Source organism: Nymphalis io, chromosome 8 (assembly GCF_905147045.1).
Source record: "Nymphalis io chromosome 8, ilAglIoxx1.1, whole genome shotgun sequence".
NCBI lineage: Eukaryota > Metazoa > Arthropoda > Insecta > Lepidoptera > Nymphalidae > Nymphalis > Nymphalis io.
In genome coordinates, this window is record NC_065895.1 from 6061342 (window position 1) to 6081303 (window position 19962).

Genomic DNA, 19962 nt, shown 5'->3' on the forward strand with positions numbered 1-19962 from the left:
CGTACATTTTTTTTGAAACAATAAAATTAGGTTTATGTTATAAAACAATCACTGACGATATATAATATACTTATTTTTACTTCTCTTGATCTTATCTAAAACTACTGGTCCATTTTGTTAACTTTAAATATAAATGTAAATTTTTAAGCCACAAAATTGATAATATTTTAAACATTTTGACAAAAATTAATAACGAGTAACAAATTAAATTTATTAATTCCCGCTTATCTAAACGCACTGTATATATGTATGTACCTTATCTATTAATTATATATTATAATACGTGGTGCCAAAAATCAAAGAAATTTTGTGAGTTTTAATATATGATATTAGTAAATTCAGGCCATAAAAGGATAAAAAAATTACAAAATATTAGTATGATTCTGACCTTGATTTAAAAATATTGGTATTTTGGTCGATAAATGATTAGTAGTAGCTCGAAAAATGGCAGTATTTATTTGTGTCAGATTTGCCCTCCTATCGGATTGTGAGAGTGAGGGAATGGTGAGTGTACTTGTGTTTGCGCGAACTCGAATCGGTCAGGAAAGAACATCATCATCATCATCCTGCCAGCTATGTAATTTTAAGAAAGGTATATTGTACATAAATAGGGTTTTGATTTGCCTTTTTTATTAAAATTTAAGAAAATTAACAAGACGGGTAATCAAATTATAATTTTAAGTAGGCATAAGGACTTAAAAGGATCCGTGTGAATTGATTTGTCTAACAGTTTATCTGGTGCATCGGTAGCAAAAACAAAGGTACGATTGTTGTGTTACTATAATATTTACTGTGTTAATGTATAATGTTATAATGTGATTTATATGAAATAAATATACTCGGTGATATGTATGTTTTGTTTTATTTAAAAAATAATAATAGTGAAAGCTAACAAATTCAGAGTGGGATCGCTTTTCACGCGCTACTCTTCGATTCAATTGCGTGTTGTTATGTAACAAATTATGTCCGAATATTTTTAAATATTTCAGCAAGAATAATGAACGATTCAATAGAACCAAATTGTCAGTCAAGAACTCCAGGGTCAAGCATTGCCAAGCAACATCGAAGATCATGTTAGGAATGGAATACTACATTCCTAGCTCAGATCTCATCAATAATATATCTGTATCATCTAAGCAGGCGGCATATCGCGCGTGGATCAACGGCTGCGCACTACAATCATCGATGACGGAATTATCGACAAAGAGTTTAGCCAGGAGATCAGCTTGCTCTTGCGGACTGTGAGCTAGCAATCCGTCCGGATTTCTGAGCGGTGGCAGCGAAGGTTGGCAGAAATTGTTTTGCACAGACTTGGTCAGACGCCAGAAGCTACGGGAGCCCCTAGGATGCGAAATAAGGTCATGACCAATCTGTACAATGCGCTGTGCATCCGCTCTCGTGTATGTCTTCCTACAGGACTTGGAATTTTTATTGTAGTTTGCTTTTAGTGAGTCAATGTTAGATGCCCCGCTAATGCAGCCGTTGATCCACGCGCGATATGCCGCCTGCTTAGATGATACAGCGTCGGCACATTCACGAGTGAACCAACGGTTACGCGTACCCCTATTGATGAGATCTGAGCTAGGAATGTAGTATTCCATTCCTAACATGATCTCATCAGCAACAGCAGTGGCACTAGCTGTCAGGTCATTCCCACTGAAGCAACGTTCCTTCCAAGGGACTGACGCATAGTAATCGCGCATACCGTCCCAATCTGCCGACTTATAGTGCCAAACGCGACGTTTGCATACCGCTGATGGCGGCAGCTTGGCCTGTGGCACTTTGGTAGATATAAGGCCCGATATGATCCGAAGAACCAAGTGGAGTTTGAACCACAACCTGATATTCCACCGGGTGAGAAGTCAGCAGAAGATCCAGTAGAGAAGGCGCTTGCCCATCAATGTCTGGGATCCTGGTGGGCTGATCAACCAGTTGGGTCAAGTCGTGTGTGAGAGAAAAAGCATGAGCAGTTCTTCCAGCATGGTCAGTTTTGAGGGATTTCAACCATGATTCATGGTGAGCATTAAAATCCCCCAAAAATACCAATTCCGCGTTAGGAAACTGCTCTTGCGCTGCATCTGTCACCCGACTAAGATGGTCAAATAATCGGCTTGTCTCCAAGTCACCATTGTGGGATCTGTAGAGGCACACGTAGACTCGACTCTGACGAACCAGGTCCACACGTACCACCAACATGGAGAAGGAGGAGTCCTCCAAGCAGCGCAATCGGTGACAACAAACATCCGCCCTGACGAACAAGCATACTCCGGCTTTCGCTTTAAAAGATTCTTCTAGCATGTAGCCGGGATAGTTAAGGTAGCTGGTGTCGGCAGGGCGGAGTATTTGCGTCTCCGTGAGAAACAGCATTGCTGGCAGTGCTGTCTCGAGATGGTGGTGGACAGCGTTGAGGTTAGCGTGGAGTCCTCGGATGTTAGAGAACTCGACCTCAAACAGCGTGGGTATGGTGGGGGTGTGCACCGCTGAACGACCGTTATTTCTTAATTGCGCTACCATTTGGAAAAATAAGGAAAAGAGACGTGAAGCGAGCGACGTATTGCCACGATAGGGATGGGCAAAGTATGGAGGCGTGTTTTCACAAATGATTGCCAAAAGGGAAAATATACTGATCCGCCGGACGGAAGGGCTCCCGAACCCCCCCGGAAGTGGCCGCCGGGACCCCACCTTCCGGTCACCAACCGGCACGACGGTCCACCCCGAGATTATGCGTGGCCTGGTGGGGCAGCCTCGCGAGCTGGTTAGGCACGCTCGGGCCCCTGTACTATGCCACGGGCGGCCAGCGGAACAGCCGTTTCTTCAGGTCTCCCTGTCCGGCAGGTCAATACAGTTTCCCCCGGCATTGGTTCAACAGCCGTCTCCACTGGACCAACACCCATCGCGGCAATACTCGCTCGGGCACTGGCTGTACGCTGGCTGACCTCGAAACGCGGCTGCAAGCCACTTCACGAGTTTTTCACCATGCGTACGGTGGTAACAAGCCAGGCGGATGTTAGCATCCTACCACCTGATGGCAGATGGTCGCTCAGATATCCCTTAGTCGCCTCTTACGACACCCATGGGAAAGAGAGGGGCAGTGAAATGTATTCTTTCTCCGTCACTGCACGGATCAAACTTGCGGGCCGGCAAGGCGGGGATGGCTAGTACAGAACATTCTTCCCGATTGTACTGGCCGTCGTCGCGTTTGGACTCTACTACCACTTACCATCAGGTGTAGTAGAGACATTTGCCATCCCGGCGCATATAAAAAAAAAAGAAGCAGGGTGGCCTGTAGCAGAACTGTTTGCACGCCACTGCGCCGCAATCGACAAAGAAGATAAGCGGAAGAAATCGAACCTCGAAATCGAAGATGAAGTCGCTGCTGGAGCCGGGACCGAGACCGTTGTAGCGGTCACAGAACTCGTGGAAGGTGGATGGATTCAGCGAGTGAATTAATTTTAAAATTTACCGATATTATTCAGAGTATAAATGGTATGAGAGATTACCTATTAATAGTTCTGTTTGCGTAGGCAGAGTGGCAAACTAAATTTTTAAATGCGTTCAAGTCAGATAAAAATTATGGTCAGATGTTATCCGATACGTTAGATAAGAAAGCAAATTTGACAATTCTTTAGGGGATAACTTTTACGAAAAAGTAATTTATATATATGTCACATTAATATATCGTTGTGACATTAAAGGGAAAAGAGCCGTAGAATGTGTTTTACATGGGATAGAAGATAGGTCGATTAAATCAGGGTATTAGCAGACAATTTGATAATCCAGATAAAGTATTAGCGTATTTACAAAATAGATCAGTTAAAACATTTTTTTTAATTATAATAAAGGTAGCAATGTTTTATAAAAACTAATATTTGTCACAACTTTAATTAAGTATTATAATCGTAAAGATGAAGGTCATTCTCATCATCATAAAACAAAATTTTCGAAGTAATGTAGATAAATATGTAAAAGATATCAAAATAAGAACATTAGAAAAGTCGGATTTATTGAATTTGGGAGTGATTTAACATCGATAAGTGAAATTTAAAACAATGGGATAACGGTGATAATAAGCCTACGGTTACGGTCTACGGTCGTTGGCACGGTTATTCATTCGCTGGGATCGGATATAATTAATATAAGTATTCAGGGCGATAGCGCTGATCTACATACATATATTGTAGTATCGGATTCGTTATTGAAGTATTCTTTACTTATGGGTCAAACTTATACCCCGTGTTAATATTTTAAAAACAAATTATAATTAATTATTATGAGTAACTATGATGTAGTCGACGAAAATAAAAAAAAATAGAATTAAAAGTTGCTTCTAACATTACAATTAAACTTACGATAAGTTCCCGATTCAATTCCGATCAAACTATGACTAATCTATATTTATTCGGATCGGAACCGAACCGATATGATGTTAACATATACCATTGTGTCAAAACCAAACCTAATTCTAAACTCTTATAGTAATAGTCGATAATTAAATTAAATAATAGGAAAACGGAAAAACGGCAACGATCAGGCTTCGATTTGATTTCGATAGTGACAATTTGTTAGTAAAATTGGACCCCCAGAAATGATCCAAGTCATAAGTGACTTGGATCATTTCTTTGATTTTAGTTATATTCACAGAGTTTTAGTTATATTCACGCATATCGAATTTATAAAAAAATAACTTATTGCCAGAGTTAAAATAGTGTCTTTTTGGTTAATTGAAATAAATAGAATTGAATCGAATTCAACATTTTATTTTATTTATCTCAAATAAATGTCGGAGAAATCCCTCATAATTTTAAATTGAAACTTTGAAATAATAGATTCTTATCGTTCTTTTGCGAATACTTAAGACGAATGAGGCTGTAATTAGATTCTTGAATTTAGATAGAAAAAATGTCTATTAATTTGAAAAATTACCAGTTATTTATAGTCCTATAGATTGGCCACAGTGAACGTTACGAAGTACAACAAATTATAGATGACTTAAGTAATAATGGTATAATTCGCGAATCAAATTCTCTTGCGTGTTTACTTTTGAAAAAACATATTAGTAACTACTACGACTACTAACCAATACTTGCTTTGTATGACCCATCTCTCGATACAGAGCTGCACACCGATGCTAGCAAGCGGGAAATTGGTGCGATACTACTTATAATGCAAAATACCAATGATTTTAAGCATGTAGCATATTTTATTCGTCGGACTTCTCTAGAGGAACAACATTTCTCGTTCTATGAATTAAAGACGTTAACAGTGGTGTCTGCTTTAGTTAGATTTCGCCCATATCTCTTGGGAATCAATTTTACTATCGTTACAGACTGTAAATTTTTGCGTGCTACTTTTATATAAAAAAAGATATAACGACAAGGGTTGCCCGTTAGTGGTTTCTTATTCAAGAAATTGACATCACTTTTATTTATAAATCTGGCTTTAGAACGTGTCACGTCGATACACTAAGCAGAAACTATACCAAACTAGATAATTAAATAAATGTTAAGTTTCCTTTCTATTAATAAAATTGATGGTGATTGGGTAATAAACTATTAAATAATAATAATAATAATAAAAATAATGGTGTATTCAAAATTACTGACGATGGTCTTAAATGGTTAGTTCCATTAGTGTTCGGTGACAAGTTTAAAAATCAAATCATGACGATATTGTATAATTTTCGTATTCGCAAACCTTTTCAAAAATAAAATATAATTTCTGAAAAAAAACTTTGCAAATGAATAAATAGTATGTTTGAAATGCGCACTTAGTAAAGTACCGTCAGGAAAAAAATCTGGATTTCTTCACCAATACCAAAAGTGTCTACGATATTTCACTCATTCATGCTGCCCATTCGGACCCTTTTAATATTAGTAAGAATAAAAATAATATATATATATAATTTATAGCTTCAAAACCTGTAAAAAAAACACAAAATCGAAAACACTGTTAATGCCTGAAAATAGTTCTTTGGAACGTTTAATGTTTCTCAAATATTGATATTCAAGTTTCATGGGAAAAAAAGTTTTTTTTTTGTCAGAATTGGGCATTCAACATATTAGCAATGCATTTTACTGGTGGTAGGGCTTTGTGCAAGCTCGTCTGGGTAGGTACCACCCACTCATCAGATATTCTACCGCAAAACAGCAATACTTGATATTGTTGTGTTCCGGTTTGAAGGGTGAGTGAGCCAGTGTAATTACAGGCACAAGGGACATAAAATCTTAGTTCCCAAGGTTGGTGGCGCATTGGCTATAAGCGATGGTTGACATTTCTTACAATGCCAATGTCTAAGGGCATTTGGTGACCACTTACCATCAGGTGACCCATATGCTCGTCCACCTTCCTATTCTATAAAAAAAAAAGTCTTCACGCCAAGTGCAAACGAGCAAGTGGAAAGATTAGCTCTATGTTTACTTGACGTTTTAAATGCTATTAATCATGGATACTTAGAAACATTAGGGGATAATGATATTTTAAATGTGCAATAGGGTATTAATAACACGATTAATAAAAGTATTAGTTATATACCAGCAGAAGTATTGTTTGGCGTAAAATTAACAGGAATGTCAGATAGTAAATTAACGTCGGTTTTGGATAATGATAGGAAAAAAGATGATACAAATTTGTTAAAAAATTAGGTTGGACGTAGATAAACGAATAGTTAACAATCGGGAAAAACAAAAAACAGTAATTTTATAAATCAAGATTTTGTGTAGATAAACTAGTAAGAATTAAAAAAATCTGTTACTTGCTCAGGAAAAAGTAAAAAATAATATCAGTGCTCTGGTCCTTACAGAATATTGAAAGTTTTTCCAAATGATAGGTATTTCATAGGTGATACTCAAATAACTAAATGCAAGGGTAAGGCAGTATTTGAAGGTATATATTCTGTAGAACGTATATATCAATGGCTAAGTTTTAAGTGTTAACGATGATGATAAAAGAGTAGTAGTAATAATAAGTCATAATAGTGGTAATAGTAATAAAAAGTAAGTATTTTTTATATAAATAATAATAAACAAATATATATATAGAATAATAAACAACAGATGAATATTATATTTCACGATGAGATAGATATAAGTCTATGATTTGGAAGGATATGATATGATGATGGTGTGATATAAAGTGATATGATATGTTATGATGTGAAGTGGTGATATGATGTATGAAGTCATGATATGTTTTAAGGGATACAATGTGATTTATGATATAAAATGATGTAATGTAACATGATATGCGATACCAGATGTACATGAACTTACCATATGTGATTTAGTTTGGTATATGTACTTTAATATTTGAGTAGCGTTGTTCTTTTTTTTATAATTTAAGCTGTACTTAATTGATTTTGTATAATTTTTAACTGTGTTTATAGTTAAACAATATTAAATATAAATATGTAATAGATATTTCTGATAATTTTGCTCACGAGGACGTGAGAAGTTTGTCAGGATGGACGAGTTGTAAGCTATGTAATTTTAAGAAAGGTATATTGTACATAAATATGGTTTTGATTTGACTTTTTTATTAAAATTTAAAAAAATCAACAAGACTGGTAGTCAAATAAATTATAATTTTAAGTAGGGGTAAGGACTTAAAAGGGCCGTGTGAATTGATTTGTCTCTGTTTGTCTGGTGCATCGGTAGCGAAATCAAAGGTACGATTGTTGTGTTACTATAATATTTACTGTGTTAATGTATAATGTTATAATGTGATTTATATGAAATAAGTATACTCGGTGATGTGTGTGTTTTGTTTTATTAAAAAAAATAAAATAATAGTGAATGCTAACAATTCTATACTGTACTTCTTATACTATTTCTGAAGTAGAAATGTATATGAAGTAAATTACTATTTCCATAACTGCATTATCGGTACTAACAGCCTTACATTTACACCTTGCTTAACGGTTATTTAATTCAATACTGATTTCGCTCATTCTAACATTATTGATTTAATATTCGAAAGAAGAAGACAGAGCATTATTTAACCAATCAGCCGCTAAGTAACATTTGTACTTATAAACGTGCCGTATATGTTTATATATGTACAATAATTAATTGAGCTTAAGTATTTGTTAAACTCAACTCTACGACCAACGCGTATATAATTTAGAATAACCTAATATTTATTGAAGTTAATTTGATTATAAATTTTGTTTTAATGTTACTTAACTTCGTGATATGATTTTTACAACTACCGACATTATAATGATTTAACTTTTGTATAAAAAGCGATGTATTTACAATGAACGATCATAATTATTGTTGAACTTGAGCAGGGTGGTTACTCTGCCTGTTTAAATAAATATTGTTTATAACCACCCAACACTTCTTTCGCTATCCTGGCCCACCTTCTGTTTCATCTCAGAAGTGGGATCGGCTTAAAATATATCAGGACCGTACATCTGGTCTTGGGAACCAAAAAAGGATCAGTGATCCGTCTATATCATCTGAAGAAGAAGAAATGTTGGCAAGAAAGAAAAATGAATCTGAGACAATGACTAAGTACTTTCACGGAAAAATGTCATTACTTAAGAAATGCAAGATTAGTGGAGAAGATGCTATATCCTGTATAATAAGAGGTAGATTGAAATGGTGAATTCCGCTAGAAGATCAACTTGGAGACGATGCCGCGCTGAAGGTGTTTCGTCGAATACTATTTCAAGCACAGAAGAACTCGCAGATACAAAACGCTGCTACACATGTCGGCGAACGGGGCACGAGGCGAAGGATTATAAGGCGACAACGCGCTGCGAGTACTGTCGTCGCTGGGAGCACAGCATCGCGACGTGCTGGTTTTCTTCAAGCGGTTCAAGCCAGCCCACACAAAAGGTCGTTTTACAAATTACCTACGATATTTTATTAGATTTATTTAAGAATATTGCTTATGTATGGTATTATAATTGCTTATGAAAGGTCACGATTTAATCGCATATATACAGGCAGCAAATTAAATTTGCTTACCCTCGCAATAGCAAAAAAAATAATCAAAACTATAACTTCAACCCTCTAATATAATAATAAAAGGCTTTGGGAGCAGTCAATTACCTTCTTTAGGTAAATGTGAGATAGAAGTAAATGTTGATAATATTGTACTAAATGGACAAGATTTGAGATATCATCTACCCGACATAGTTTTAATAATAGGCCATACGTTGATTAATCAAAATCATGTTAGCTTAGTGACCACCGCCGCATCTGTTTCGTTTTGCACGACAAATAAATTGAACATTGACGTTATAGGTATTAATTTAGATTCAAATAATCTTTATAAATAGTTTTCCTGTACTCTTAACAGAAAATATTAATATTAAAAAAAATGTAATTATGCCTTCGTGTCCGTTAGGGTTATTGATTATTTACACGGAGAACAAATCGTATTTGATACACGGGGTCTATTACGAGTTAGAAGGTACATCTTATTACATACCAGAATGTTTAATTAATTGAAGTAATTAATGTATGAGATGATGAAATTTCAAGAAAAAAGCGTCTGTGTGACAAAAAGCGTCTGTGTGACTAAAATATTTCACTGGTAAAGGCTTCAATTATAAGTAAAAGAAGAAAATATTACTAATTAGTAACAATACATTAATATGAAACGATATACTTTTGGCCTACTTTTTTTTTCCAGATATCCGATGCCGGTGAAAACTACCAGCCGTGGGACACGGCAGTTTCAGGATGGCCGTGTTAAACTCAACGCTACGACCAACGCGTATATAATTTAGAATAACCTAATATTTATTGAAGTTAATTTGATTATAAATTTAGTTTTAATGTTATTTAACTTCGTGATATGATTTTTACAACTACCGACATTATAATGATTTAACTTTTGTATAAAAAGCGATGTATTTACAATGAACGATCATAATTATTGTTGAACTTGAGCAGGGTGGTTACTCTGCCTGTTTAAATAAATATTGTTTATAACCACCCAACACTTCTTTCGCTATCCTGGCCCACCTTCTGTTTCATATTATAAGGCGATTCACTATATTATAACATTATTTACTGGTGGAGAGCTTTGTGCAAGCTCGTCTGGGTAGGTACCACCCGCTCATCAGATATTCTACCGCAAAACAACAGTACTTGTTATTGTTGTGTTCCGGTTTAAAGGGTGAGTGAGCCAGTGTAATTACAGGCACAAGCGACATAAAATCTTAGTTCCCAAGGTTGGTGGCGCATTGGCTGTAGCGATGGTTGACATTTCTTACAATGCCAATGTCTAAGGGCGTTTGGTGACCACTTCCCATCAGGTGGCCCATATACTCGTCCGCCTTCCTAATCTATAAAAAAAAATTATAACGCGATTCAGGAATTAAATATAATCACTACTAATTATTATTATTTGTATTCGTGGTCACATCACGATGCATTTTGAAGTTTTATTTTACTTGATAAATTAGCAAATTAATCTACCTTCTGATTACACTACTATTTTAAATTCATTTCACCATCGTTATCTAGTGCTACGTTGCTTTGTATAATACTTAACTAACTTTATAATTTATGTTCCATATTTGCTGTATAAAATAGAACGCATGCTCACATAAATATTTTGCGCACTAGAAAATATACCAGACGAAAAGTGCACACAAAACAGCTCTTCGATAACAAAATGCTTAATAATTACTTAATTGAAGGATGAAGAGTAGAATATGAGAAATTGACATTTCGGTTGGTTCATTCTTTTAGACACAGAGACATTTTTTATTTTATTTTACGTAAGATACTATCGACTTATCACTAAATACTTGTTATAAAATACATTTCACATCTTAATGTACTGTGCGATTTGCCTTTGCAGGTATATACAAGATTTATAATGAATATAAAACTTTGCTAGTAACAATATCTATTTAAGTAAAAAAAAGTAAAAATTATAATATTTAATTTCAAATAAGAAAACAAAATTCTAAGAGCTATTTAAGATTATTTTGTTTAAAATATTTCAAAAGGATTATTATTTTTATTAAGAATAAAACGACTCAACAAAAATCTATTTTGATTTTTATAATTTCTCTTGAATTATAGATTATATAAAAACTATTTGAAAAATTATGTTAAGATTATTCGCTTAACATTATTTTTCAGAAAGAAATTATAGAAGGTGGATTACCAGGGTGGCGGCGAAAATGACGATACGTTATATAAGAAAACACTTGTAATGTTCGTTACAACGGTTACAATACCAATGCCCGATATATTTAAAACTGGCGGTATTTATACAAAAACATCTTGACCTAATTTAATACTAAATTTACAAACTTAAAAGATAATATTAAACATTGTTTATCTTAATTATTCTAATGATTATTTACGGACAAATATTATTTAATAATACAGGATTATGTAACATTAAATATTAAAGATTAATATATTACACCGGAAGTTGATAAGCAGCAGATAACCTAGCTAGATCAGTAAAATAAGATTCTAGTAGCTTAATCCTTACATTATACATAATAAAACAAAATTATTATAGCATTGATTAATCGACATAATTTGAGAAAATATAAATAAACAATAAGTACTATTTATTAATTGCGCCGGAAGCTGACAAGCAGAAGGCGCCATTAATAAATAGAATAATATATAATAAAATGTTCCAAATATAAACAAATATGAATCAACTATTTATTTGATTATGAAATTTCTAATTAAATTGTTAAACAGAAGTTCTATACTTATAAATAATCATCAAGATGTACCCGAACTAGCCGTATATGTAGGACCGGAAGTATTAATTGATAACAAAATATTGACTATAAAATTAGAAATGAAAAATTTGGATAAATGTTTATTTTACAGAAACATTTTAACAGTTAAATCACCAAAGCTCTCATGGTATTAATCTCATGATATTTTTAATAAGCGTAACTCGACTTAGTAATTAAACATGGCTTACCTTGGCCACAATGAATCAGTGTATATAATTATTCATGTGATCGGCGAAGAAAAACTTGTGCGGATCTCGCAACCCGCAGCGGAACAGCGCGATATAATATAATACAAATTTCTCTAGACGTAAACTGGGTAGGTTTGTTCTGCCAAGGAGTGAGATATTTACGTCTTTAAATATTCATAATTAATATAAGTATTTAAAAAAAAGTTTTTTTATGTATAAAATTTAATAATAGAATTTAACGTCGGAGAGTCGATTCTTCATATGAATATGTTAGTATAATACATGGAAATCAATGCGTGAAGTTAACGACAGTTGCGATTTGATTTACTTTATAAAATAAAGCTTCAACTACTTAATTCGAATGTATTTTGGTTGTCAGTGTATCCTGATGAGTATATAGATACTTTTTATGATTTTAATTGTAATTTGTCTATAAGTAAGTGTAATGCTTCTATTTTGAATAAAATAATTTGATTTGATTTGAAATGAAATTTTATAGTTATTGAAGTATGGTTAATAAATAAACATACCGATTAAATATTACTATATTTTAAACTAGAAGTTTTTAAGAAGTATTTTTTCGTACTCTTATTTTATTGTCAGTGTTAAAACGTATTAAATGCTCTTTGAATGCTACTAAGAAAAAATTGTTTAAAAGTACCTAAAAATTTAAGTGTGAACAAAATACTTTATTGTTGAGATGCTACTTTTAAAAGCGATGATGGAAGGGGATGAACTTTACACTGTTTAACGTTAAGACGTTTTCGTTGTATCTGTTGAGGCTTTCTTTGTTATGAGACGAGTTGTCTTATACGTGTTCAACTAAAAAGGATTTATCCATTTTATGTTTCACTTACACAATGTACAACTTATATAGTATTTAAAAAATTAGTTAAGTAATTTTAAAAATAAAATTTTGTATATGAACTAGTTAATATATTTCAAATAAAAATACTGTTATTTAGAAATCTTGTTGAATAAAATAGATATCTTGCGTTCATAGTGTTTTTTAACAATTTCAATTTCCCGATATAACCGTTATGGCCCGGAATGGAAGCAGCATTGAATATTACGAAATCATTTTACCTCGCTTGATTATAAGCGTCGGCTGCTCCAGCAGATAGAATCTGGTTGTCAGCAAATAAAAAAAAATATTGTACAAATTCAAATCAATAAATTATTCACCCAGCACAAAATATCCCAGATACTCGTAACTAATGACTGGAATCCGTTTTTTTTTTGTTTTTTGAAAATTTGTTCGGTTTCAGCGCTTGAATACAAATTTCCATCGTCTAGATCTGAATCATCGGTGGGTACATAGATAATTATTATATATATTCTATGAATATAAAAAGCACATTTATAATACCTTATGTTGTAGGTTAACACCTCGTTGTAAGCATAGCTGATTGATTTTTGAATATATGTTGTATATGAAAGGTGTCTATTGAATAACTTGGCCCGAAGCTTATCAACGCCTCTGCCGCCTTAGGTCGCCTGCTACAAACGTAAAAGGGCTGGAAACGCCGTGCCCATAATTATACGACAGCGTCGTACGGTCTATGGCAATGTACGGTGCGCTCATCTGGGTGGACGCTTTCACTGCTCGAAAAACGAGGAGCTCTTCTAGGGCTCGCAGAATGTCGTGGACGGCGGCGTCACTTCTCGCGGGTGATCGGTGGGGGTGTTTTCGGAAGTGTACAGGTTTTGGGTGGAAGTGAGGTCGCGTGGCTACCTACCGTTCTGGGTTGGAGGAATTGTTACGTACTCATCCGACAAGTCCTGATTCGCAGGTAGGAGGAGGATCTGAGGTCTCCATCAGCAAGCCTGGCCACAGTGGAGGCCATCTGCCCCCACTTGAGTCGCTGTGTAGCGCCCCGGCGCGGCGGGTGAGTCCCACATATCCCCCCACCTCATGTGGGGGGAAAAGCGTAATTGCGTTTTTCCAGCGAAAAAAGGTGTGTATTGAATGTAACCTTACCTCCTATTTTATACGGGGCTATGCAAGTAGCCGACTAACACATAACTAAAAACACTGACTAAAGAACATAACTACCGTTTATAACGTAACTGGTAATTATATAAACATCCATGTAATGTTTCGAGTAGAATAAAATAAGTTTTGGATTTTTTTTAATCATTTTGTAAATATGATTAAATCTAGAATCAACATTGTTCAGGTTTACTTGTAGTCATATAATTTTTTTTAATAAAACTTATTTCAGCCCTCGGCTTCGCCCGCATGTAAGGACAGGGGAGGTTACCCTGTTTTTTTGTACTCCTGGCAATGTGTATACAAATTTTCATAATGTTCAGTTGATTAATTTACGTTAAGCGTGAAAGCGTACAAAGCGAGAAAGGGACAAACAAATAAACAAACAAACTCACTTTTTCATACATAATATTAGTAAAGATTAATATAGTTGGACAAAAATGATTATTCCACAATGACAAATAGTCACCGTCGTACAGACACTGGCTGGCGTCTTGCATTGCAAATATAAATCTTCACAAGGTCAACGTGCTACCCATGGGATCTAAGACTTTGTAACAATCCGCAACAATGTAGATTTATTTACTGCAAAATTAAAGATATTTTTATTTGTAAGGGCTTAATGGTGCAATATAACCAGGTGTACTATGTATACGTTGATAAATCTATTACATAGATTAAAAAAGCTTAAACCAGATTAATATATTGATTACAGATTTGTGTACGATTGTAAAATAAATAGGTGAAACAATATAAGGTTTTGCAATTCGCAAATACCCATTCGATTGCGAATATATAAATATTTATCATCGTTACATTCTCTATTGCTGTCTATATTTTCACTGTACTATCAAAGTTCTTCAGCGTCTATTAATTACGGAACACTTTTGATGTGATTTCGATCAATGTCACACTTACCGTACTTACTCGCCAATTTTGTTTATTAGTCACAACACGCCACTTGTCTATCGCTACACCTTTATAGAGTGATGAAACTAAAGCTGTCACTTCGTTTAAAAAACTACTAAAATTATTTTATAACGTTGACCTATTTCAATGAGCATGAAGCTACCTTTTACCTGGTCTCTAAAATTGTTTATATGTACTCTTTGTAGTCGAGATAGAAATATGCAAGCGTGTGTTTGGCGTATGTATTAATTTATTCATCTTAAAACTCTAGTGGAAGTAAGGATCCAAACCATCTTGTAAATATATAAATAAACTTGAAACTTTTAATTTTTTATAATTTATACCTCAAATATTTATAATACTTATTTATTTAAATACAGCGACAATATTTTTTTTTATATTGAAAACAATAATTTTTTCTAAAAAAATTTTTATTATAGTTAAGATGACTCTCAACCATCAGTATGTATCGCCCACAGTACATACGTATTTATAATTAGATAATTTTCTTTACACAACTGCCATCTAACCGTAGTTATATTATATTAATTCTTATTATATGGTAATCAAGAAAACTATTTTCCGGGGTCTTGCCATGTTGGATGACGGAATTAAAGAGGCTTGCTAGCTCTTTCAGGACCGGAGTCCCGCCTGCCTTAAGCAACTCTGTTGTGATTCCGTCATCTCCCGGAGCTTTGTTGTTTTTAAGCTGTTCTAGAGCCGCCCTAATCTCTCCTTGGTCAACGACCGGGAGCTCCTCGGAGTAATGGCGCATAAGAGGGGCGCGCTGGTCATCAATACTGATTCCCACGGGTTTATCCGATATTGAAGAGAACAACTGCCCATAAAACCTCTCTACTTCTCCGATAATCTCAGGCCTAGAGGTAACGACCCCACCATTTTCAGTTTTAAGTTTTGTCAGACGCGGCCTCCCAAACTTGCGAGCGAACACTTTCGATCCCCGATTTTGCTCAATCGCAGCCTTGATGGCACGGGTATTGGAGCGTCGGAGATCGCGTCGCGTCAGCGTTTTTATTGTTCGGTTTAAGGCCTTATCTGACAAAAACGATGGTAGTTCTCGTCGTTTTCTCATGAGCTCGAGTGTCTCAGCAGAGAGTTTTGGTGCGTTGTCTCTTCTCTGTGGCGGAAAACACTTGCGGGATGTGTTTTGCAGTATTTTGACCAGCGTGTCGGTTCTCTCATCAATGCTGCTTATGGTTTCCAACGCGGTGAATTGATTTTGAAGTTCCATTTGGAACTTTTCGGAGCCTTGAGCAGCTTGGAGCATGGTAGGTCGGAGAGTAGACCTCATCATTCTCGATCTTTCGGCTTTTAAGTTGATATTTAGAGTGCCTCGAACCAAGCGGTGATCACTTCTGGTATTAAACTTGTTGATCACTGAAACATCTCTAAATATGTGCCTTTTATTCGAAATGATAAAGTCTATCTCGTTCCTTGTCACGTTATCGGGGCTTCGCCAGGTCCACCTCCTCTGAGGCTTTTTTTGAAAGAAAGAATTCATCAAAAAAAGCCCCTGCGCTTCGAGAAAGTTTACCAACATTTGCCCCCTGTGATTTCTGCAGCCCAAGCCGTAGGGTCCGACTTTCGATTCACCGCTATCTTGTACTCCCACTTTAGCATTAAAGTCTCCCATAACAACATTGTAGTGGGCCCTCGAGGTGTCGTTGAGGGCCTTTTCGATGTCCTCGTACATCGCTTCGACCATATCATCAGAGTATGTCGAAGTTGGCGCATATACCTGTTCAACCTTCAGGGAGTACCTGTCGGAAAGTTTTAGGACAAGGTACGCTACCCGGTTCGACACACTACTGATTTCCACAATGCTGCTAATGAGATCCTTTTTGACTAGAAAACCGACACCACCCTGGGAGAGGTTATCACCTTCGCGGAAGTAGAGTAAGTTACCGGACTCTAGAGTTATCGTGTCCTCCCCCTGTCTTCGGACTTCAGATAACCCCAGTATATGCCAGTTTATATGACTTAACTCTACTTCTAATTCGGCGAGGTGATGGTCCAGCCTCATCGAGCGTCCATTATACGTTGCCATTTTCAGTCGTTTTATACGGTAGCCTGCCGTGAACCGGTGATTCTTAGCACCCCCTGCCCTGCCGATACCGCGAACGCTACCTTGGTCGGGCCTAGCGGGCTTGCCGGTAACTGGGGGCCTTTTTTTGGGCGCATCTGCCATTAAGGGAGGGGTTTGCCCATACTCGCCGCGCTGGGCAGGCGTGTTGGCGAGCGCAGTAGGGGGTAAGATGTTTATGGGAGGGGGACGCTGCTGCCCATCCCCCCTTTTCCCCGTCCCTCAGTCGCCTCTTACGACACCCACGGGATGAGATTGGGGGAGTACTATTCTAAGCCGGTACTCCACGGCGAAATAAATAGGTACTCGTGTAAAAACAATTGCACAATACGGTGCCTTTGTGTAGTAATTATAATTATAAATGGTTGGTTATCTTGACGTCAGAATAACCGCCGATTTTAACATTTAATTTGTTATTTATATATTTACCAAATATTTAAACAAAGGTATTAAATAGGTACTAAATGCTGGTAGCTGGTGGTTTTAAAGCTGTTCCGTCACTTTGTACAGTCATTCTGATGCACGCAATTCATTGCCTCAAAATCTCCTTAGTTTTTTTTTTTATTTAATGATAGCTGCCTACAATTGACTTATATAATGATAAAGTTAATTTAAATAATGCTTCTTTGCAATAGATACAAAGAATATCCCGTTTCTATTATTCATTAAAGACTATTCATAATATATGCCCATTAAAATGATATATTTAACAACGGAATTAAGCATAAGCATTAGCGTGTTTTTGCTATATATTTGTAATGTGTATTTTTTTTTAATTTTGTATATTATAAAAATGTCTGGACATAGTTACAACAAATATATACTAGCACAAATAAAAAGAAAACTCAATACATGTGTTTCAGAAGATAAAGCTATTATTGAAATAATGGAATGGAATTCACCATTCAAAACCACTCACCTTCATCCATAGTTACTGACTCGGCATACAATATAAACCACTATTTGAAACCTAAATTGAATTATATCATATCAACAGCCAATCATTGTCCAATGCTGAACATAGGCCTCTCCCAAGGTGCGCCAAAGCTCCCTGTCCTCCGCCTTCCGCATCCAGTCAGTTAATTGATTTGGTAGTGAATAATTAATTAATGAATAGGTGGTACCTAAGCACTCTCCAGGGCCTGTATATAGCTAAATACATTCAGACGTACGAGTTTTCAAATACATTTTGTAACTCAAAATCAATTAGTTACATCGTATATTCTATTCATATACATAGTAATTTCTTTAAAAAAAATCTTTGTTACAATAGTAAAATGTTCAAAATCGATCTACGTTGACACGCTACTTTGATGCATAACATCATTAAAAGGTTATATTTTTGATATAGTCAATGTCACATATCACTTTTTGACATTTAAGGATCATGGTCTGCGTTGAGTTTAGAGTTTGTTCGTAAAACTGGTACCGAATAATGAAATAAAAACGTCGACTATTATAAAAAAAAATTATTTTAATACTAACCAAACTAACGTCAAAATAGAATTTAAATTTAAATCATTTATATATTCACCTTCCTACAATACTAAACTTTAAAAATAAAACTTACAAACTCAAATACATAACGATTTTATTGAATTTCATTCTCCTTTTGCTACTGTGTTAGGTGTAAATAATAGTAGCTATAGTACTCGTACCTTTCTAGAATTGTTGTCTTGTAGATGCAGCCATCTGAAATATACAAATTGTTTCCTAAGTGTGATTGGTATTTTCTGAAAGTACCTAAAAGAATTGAACGTGCTGAAAGAAAAATAGGGACATACATGTCCCAATTTAGCATTTACCTTTTTTATTTGAAAACCTTAATATTTCGTTTACCTTAAATAAATAGAATATTTATTTCAATTTCTTAAAATGTCGCAATTCAATTTATTATGTATATGTAATTATGGTAAAAAGATTGGTGTAATCATTTTTAAGCCTTTTTTTGCAAAATTTAAACGATAATGAGCTATTTCGTACAAATACGAAGTCGTACGCTATTTAATTAAGTTTGAAATAGATATTTCACAATTCGTGCTTAAAGTATTATTTTTTATTTAATCAACGTTTTTTTTCGGTTTATTCGTACAAAAAACTTATGACAATGTTCTTTGTCACTAACCTTTAACTAAAGTTTAACTAAAGTTGCATACACAATTACAACAAAACGCAGTATAAAACATTTTTTATTCAATCCCACAACGTTTTAATAATGTTTCTAGCTAATATTTCAAGTAAAAGTTGACTAAAGATTGAGAAATAAGAAAATATAATAAAATATTTTTCTAATTAAAATATTATAGGTACCTTATACGCTAACGAACCGTTATTATTTGGGTTTAAGTCTAGACTAAGGAGATCTTAAAATTTCTACAGTCTAGACGGTAACATGTATTTATAATTTCGTCAGAACACCCTTAGTGAGAGAAAGAATTAAATAAATAGAAAGTCTTTCTATTCATCGTTTATACTTTGATCAGGTTTCCCTTAAGTCCTAGTTTGTTATATGTTATGCAATAAATAAACTTAAAAATAGCTATTTTTTTTTTATTGACAAAGTGAAGTGTAGCGTAAACGATATATAAGAATTCATTATCAGTGTAAAAAAAAGTTTAATTATCATGTAAGTAACAGTTAATAAAAAAAGTACATTTATCATATAATAAATGTAAATGCTTATACATTAAAAAAACAAAGTGAAATAATGTGCCTCAATGTTTCCCACAGGTATTATCTGCTAATGAAATAGGCGTGGACTTTCAAAACTAGTCGCGTCATATGAAATTAATCAACAGTTGAGGTGTGGCGATTCTTTCTACGAATTTACATTTCATACTAATTTACCTTGTAATTGGTTAAAAACATTACTCTTTTTCTGTAAGAATAATACTCATAAGTCAATTTTACGGAATTAACAATAAATATAGTAATGTCCTTTAAATATCTAACTGCTGGGCTAAGCCTAACCTTCTCCTCAAAAGGATATTGAGCCTATTTCGCCTAATGCGAATTGTGTAATATATAATAATAT